Source organism: Barbus barbus, assembly GCF_936440315.1.
Source record: "Barbus barbus genome assembly, chromosome: 25".
Classification (NCBI taxonomy): Eukaryota; Metazoa; Chordata; class Actinopteri; order Cypriniformes; family Cyprinidae; genus Barbus; species Barbus barbus.
Window position 1 is genome coordinate 21053775 of NC_136753.1, and position 6512 is coordinate 21060286.

A 6512-nucleotide genomic window follows, 5' to 3' on the forward strand; every position below is an offset into this window, starting at 1 on the left:
ATAGAGGAGGCTACAGGCACAGGCACAGTGGGTTCCCGCTTTATCTGTAAACATTTGTGAATGTTGTGGCTAATATAGCGGGGACCCGACACATATCACTGAGAGCTGTTATCAGTTGTTTTTGGTTCACCTACACCAGATGGAGAGGGGTTTGGGCCCTGGCGTTGTGGCAGCGGCCGGAGAGCTCTCGCAGGAGGAGGAGGGTGAGCTGGTCCTGCAGTCTTTGGTGGTTGTGGGGCCCGCCGTTTGTTAGTTGGTTTCTGGGGGCTTGCAGTGAGAGAGTGGGAGAGTTTGGTCCCAGCATACACCAGTTCCTCCATTTTCTGTGAGAAGCTTAGAAGTGGAGATGCTGGAGAGAGGGAAAGTGTGTCTGGTGAGCAGGGCTCTGGCTCTGGTGTTTCCGGTGGCTGTGAGATGTTGTCCTGTCTTCCCTCGCTGTTTTCCAGAAAGTCGTCCTTGGGTGCTGAGTCTTGGAGCTGTTGTAATACGTCACAGTCTGCATGTGATGAGCTCTGTGGGCAGGGCTCAGCTGGGATGTCCATGAGCAGTGCTTGTTGTGGCTGCGTGGTGTTATCAGTATCCTTGTGGAATGTGTCAGCCACAAGTTGACTCAAAAGCTGACATGAAGTCCTGTGGTCACTCATATTCTGTCCAGGTGTGTGTGTGCCATTCAGGCAGAGTAGATTGGCACACACCGCTGAAGGATGACGGAGGGAGAAATAGATATTGTCTTTTAGCACTCTTGCACCGAGTCTGTTTAGGTGGAGGCCATCCGGTTTAAACAGTTGCCTGTGGCCCCAGAAAAGATTGAAGTTGTCGATGAAGTTGACTCCTTTTATACTGCAGGTTCTTTGTAGCCATATATTTAGGCCAAGCAACCGTGAAAACATGTTAGTTCCCCTTGCTGGGAGTGGTCCACTGATGAACGACTGAACTTCAAGACTTTGAAGAATTATAATTTCAAGAATTATAATGGCTTATAATTAATGAAATCATAAAAATGTTAAATTAAAAATTAGTTTTTCTTTAAACTCATAAACCCCTTACAGTTCCTTCACAAATCCTAGTCTGGGAAACCTTGACATAATATAATGTGCAATGCACTTCATGTTATTAATAATGTTTTCTTAATCTAACCTACCCAGCTCTGGCTATACCACAGGAACTATTGGGTTATCACTAGTTCCTCTGTACCTCCTTTAGCGGTGAACCCAAGAGAGAAACCTTTGACATTTGTATACAACTGATAATATATCAATATATCACTCAGCGTAATATTCATCATTAATTATTAAAAATAATGAAAAAAGTAAATTGAAAATTTGATGTTAATGGTTTCCGTGTAATTGCAAAAAATTACAGCTCACACATACACACACACACACACACACATTTGTATTGGTGGTTTACGGGGACTCTGCGTAATGGTTTTTATGCTGTACAAAGTTTTTTCCATCACCTTACACCAACCCTACACCTAAACCTACCCATTACAGAAAAAATTATGAATTTTTAGATTTAAAAAAATTAAATTATTTACATTCATTTACATACATGAATTACATTCATTTAGTATGTTTTTTAAGCCTTTTGAATTACGGGAACATAGGCAGTGTCCTCATAAACCACCTTCACATTATAATACCTATGTCATACCCGTGTCATTATAAACATTTTTGTCCCCATAAACCACCCGAACCAGTGCACACATATATTTATATTTCCAATCCACCCCTACTTCCGCTCCACTGGTCGGTGTGCTTAGAGCTTCACAAGCATTGATGATGATGATTCTCTGGAGAGAGGGTAGGAAAGCTGTGTCGGTCAGTTGGTTTATCAAAGGAAAGCACTTAGCATGGATTATCATTAAAGTTTAGACCATTATGTCTTTATGGCTGTAGCTGAGTTAGTTTCCTGTAAAACATGTTTATGTTGCATTGTTTCAGTGAAACCAAATGATTATGTTTAATATTAGCTGAATAGTTTATCTTGTGTAAAATAATTTTTGAAATGGCCACTACTGTGTCAACATTTTCAAATAATAAAACCTAGCATTTGGTCCTTTTCCTCATAAAATGTGTATTGTATTCAGAGGTCTAATGAATATAGTGAATGAGTACATTCTTAGAAATAAAGGTTGCAAATGTCACGTCACAAAGGGACAGAGAGGCAAAGGCAAGTCAAAACAGAGAATTTATTGTCCAAAAACGAACTCAGGCAGTCTGTTGTTCGCTAGCCGGATCAGGCATTCATAGAACAGGAAAATAACTTAGGAAACAAACTGGAACATAGAAGCAGGCTTGACTTGAACGAGAGGGTGAACGGTCCTGGCCAGAGAGGTGAGCGGCGACTTCCACAGGAGACTGAATAGTCCAAAGGGCTGTGCCCGGAGGCAAACGAGCCACTGGCCTCAAGTAACTGGGAGACTGGGCCGAGATCAGTTCAGACACTCGACATGACTCAAGTTGACTTAGACTGGACAGGATAGTACTTGACAAACACTTAACAGAGAGACGGTAGTCTAGAGAGAGATCTGACAGAACGGCTGCGAAGCACAATAATCTGACAAAGAAGTCTAGAAACACACAGAGAGAAATAGAGGAACAAATCAGCATCAAAAGGAAACAGGTGAGCGCTGATTGTGAACGCGAACAACTGAGTCTAGGAGGCAGAGCAAGAAATAGAAAGGAAAAGAAAACTGGAATCAAACTGGCGAGGAAGTCCTCGATGAGCGAGCGGTCCAGAATGTCTCGAGCCGGGACCCAGCTTCTCTCCTCCGGGCTGTATCCCTCCCAATCGACTAGGTACTGAAAACTCCTTCCCTGAGGGCGGGTGGCCAACAATTTCTTGACTCTATACACCGGAGGGCCCTCGACAAGGACGGGGGGAAGGTGCGGAAGGACGGGAGGGCGGGCGAATAACGGGTTTAATACACGAGACGTGGAAAACCGGGTGAACTCGTTGTAAAGAGTGAGGTAGATTAAGCCGCACCGCCATCGGACTAAGGACCTTGACTATGGAAAAAGGGCCAATAAATTTGGGCGCTAACTTTCGCGATGGAGACTGAAGGGGTAGGTTTACGAGTAGACAACCACACTCTCTGGCCACAAACATATCTAGGGGCTTTAGAACGATGGCGATTAGCGGCCCGACATATGTGTTCTCTAGTCTTACACAATATCCTCCGCACCCTCTTCTAGGTAAGCTGGCAGCGCTTAATAAGCGATTGGACAGAGGGGCCAGAGATCTCCAATTCCTGTGCGGAGAATAGTGGTGGCCGGTAACCTAGACAACAGTGAAATGGAGATATAGGCGTATTCGGCCCAACCCAGCTGCTCACACCAGGAAGAGGGGTTGTGAGCAGCTAGAGTACTGAGCAAATGCCCGCAAATTTGATTGACGCGTTCGCCTTGTCCATTAGTCTGTGGGTGGAATCCCGACAACAGACTAACCGTAGCTCCGATCTGTCGACAGAATTCCCTCCAGAACTGAGAGACAAATTGAGGCCCTCTATCAGAGACAATGTCAGTGGGTAGCACATGGACCTTAAAAACGTGATCGGACACAGCTAGAGCCGTCTCCTTGGCCGCAGGGAGCTTGGGAACTACCGAATTTCCTGCGGAGGGAGGCAAACCCATAACGAAATCCAAAGCGATGTGCGACCAAGGGCGAGACGGAATAGGGAGAGGACGAAGCAACCCAGCAGTAGGATAATTACTAGACTTGGACTGGGCACAGACAGGACAAGAGATTACAAAACGGCGTACGTCACTGGCCAAGGCCGGCCACCAAAACTGCTGATGGGTGGTGGCCAGAGTACCCCTAATTCCAGGGTGTGCAACGAGCTTGGAGGTGTGACTCCAGCGGAGAACCGCGGGACGAAAGGACCTGGGGACAAACATTCTACCAGTGTGACATTCTCGAGGAATCATGACATGAACGAGAGCTCTCTTGACCTGCCGTTCGATTCCCCAGACCACAGCCCCTACCACAAGACCATCGGGCAGAATAGTCTCTGTGGCAGAGCCGTCCTCAGAAGAACCGAACAGCCGAGAGAAAGCGCATCAGGCTTGGTATTCTTTGAGCTGGGTCTGTAAGAAATGGTAAAGTCGAACCGCCCAAAGAATAAAGCCCATCGTGCCTGTCTAGCGTCTTAATCTTTTAGCCGAACGAATGTATGCAAAATTTCGGTGATCAGTCCAAACAATAAATGACTGGGCTGCCCCCTCTAACCAATGACGCCACTCGCCTAGCACCAACCGAATGGCTAGGAGTTCACGGTTACCCACATTGTAGTTACGTTCTGTTAGTGAGAGGCGATGAGAGAAAAAAGTGCTCGGGTGAACTCGGTCGTCCTGTGATGAGTGCTGTGAAAGCACCGCTCCCACTCCTACATTAGATGCGTCAAATTCTACTATGAATTGTCTTGACGTGTCAGGGGTAATCAGGATAGGTGCAGAAAAAAATAATCTCTTAAAACGATCGAAAGCCTCCTGAGCCGCGTTGGACCACGAGAAACGGGACTTCGTCGACGTGAGGGCTGTAAGAGGGGCAGCCACCTGACTGAAATTATGGATAAAGCAACGGTAAAAATGAGCAAACCCCAAAAATCTTTGGAGAGCTGTACGAGAGTCGGGGACAGGCCAGTCCATAACAGCGCTCACCTTAGCTGGATCCATACTGATGCCATCGGCAGACACGACTGAAACCAAAAACGAAACCGAACTGGCATGAAACACGCACTTCTCAGCCTTCACAAACAGACAATTCTCTAACAGACGTTGAAGCACACAACGCACGTGCTGGACGTGTTCCTGGAGGGAAGGCGAAAAATCGCGCAGTGAGAGCTTGCTCATTCCACTCGCAGGTGGCTGCTAAGGTTCGGAACTCTATTGCATAATCGGCTTCTGACCGCCTCCCCTGGCGAAGTGTCACAAGCTGTCGAGAAGACTCGTGTCCATAGACAGAGCGGTCAAAAATCTTAATCATCTTCTCCCTTAAAAGCAGAAAACCGTTCACAGCAGCTGGCCTCAGACTCCCACACAGCCGCTCCCCAGTCACGTGCCCTCCCAGTCAGGAGAGAAAGCACAAAAGCTACCTTGGAGCGGTCCTCGGCATACGTCGTGGGTTGGAGGGAAAAAAATCACCTCACACTGTGGCTCGGCATTCAGTAGGCTGTCCAGAATAACAGGGAGGATAGTTGATACGTGGTTCAGGGAGATTACGAGGCTGCTGCAAAGCAGATTGGGCAAGACGCAGATTCTTTAACTGACCGGTTAGCTCCGTAACCTGGGCGGACAGGATCTGAACGGCGTGCTTGATGGCAGCAAGCTCCACCTCATGTCGGCCCAGCATCACGCCCTGCAGTCTTACTGCAAAACAAATGGGAGTCTCCTTCGCAGGGCCCATGTTCAGGTCAGATTATTCTGTTATGTCACAAAGGGACCCAGAGGCAAAGGCAAGTCAAAACAGAGAATTTATTGTCCAAAAACGAACTCAGGCAGTCTGTTGTTCACTAGCCGGATCAGGCATTTGCAGAACAGGAAAATAACTAAGGAAACAAACTGGAACATAGAAACAAGCTTGGCTTGAACGAGAGAGCGAATGGTCCTGGCCAGAGAGGCGAGCGGCGACTTCCACAGGAGACTGAATAGTCCAAAGGGCTGTACCCGGAGGCAAACGATCCACTGGCCACAAGCAACTGGGAGACTGGGCCGAGATCAGGTCAGACACTCGACATGACTCAACTTCACTTAGACTGGACAGGATAGTACTTGACAAACACTTAACAGAGAGACGGTAGTCTAGAGAGAGATCTGACAGAACGGCTGTGAAGCACAATAATCTTGAATAATAAAGTCTATAAACACACAGAGAGAAATAGCGAGCGCTGATTGTGAACGCGAACAGCTGAGTCTAGGAGGCAGAGCAAGAAATAGAAAGGAAAAGAAAACTGGAATCAAACCCGGCCCATGACAGCAAAAGGGGGTTTTCGCAGCGATGCCATAGTAGATACCTTTGGCTACCAGTTAGTAGTTAATAAAAGAAAGATTTTTTCCTTTATGTGAAGAAAGTTTTAATAGTATATATGTGTATATATAAACTTTTGTGCAATTGATGTTCATCCTGGAACCACAATTCCCAATAAAGAACCTTTTTTAAGTAAGAGTGTACATGGGACTGCTTTATGTACAGTAAATGAATACAGTAAATGAATGCGCTACAACTGACATGACTAAGGTTTTTTTTTTTCATCTCAGCAGATGGAGCGAGCCCTCCATCAGCCTCATCAGCTACTGTCAGTTACATCAAGATTGAGCCAATCAGTACCATGGACCTTTAGGAGCAGTAATGGCAACTTGCTGTACCTCTCGCTCTGATTGGATAGAGTGAGTGTATTATGAAGTGTTTGTGGAATTACTAAAGTGCTTCCCTCCACATTGTTATTAAGTGAAGGGAAATCAAATGAAGGCTAATTAGAAAATTGAATTGAAGTTAATGCTTCATTATTT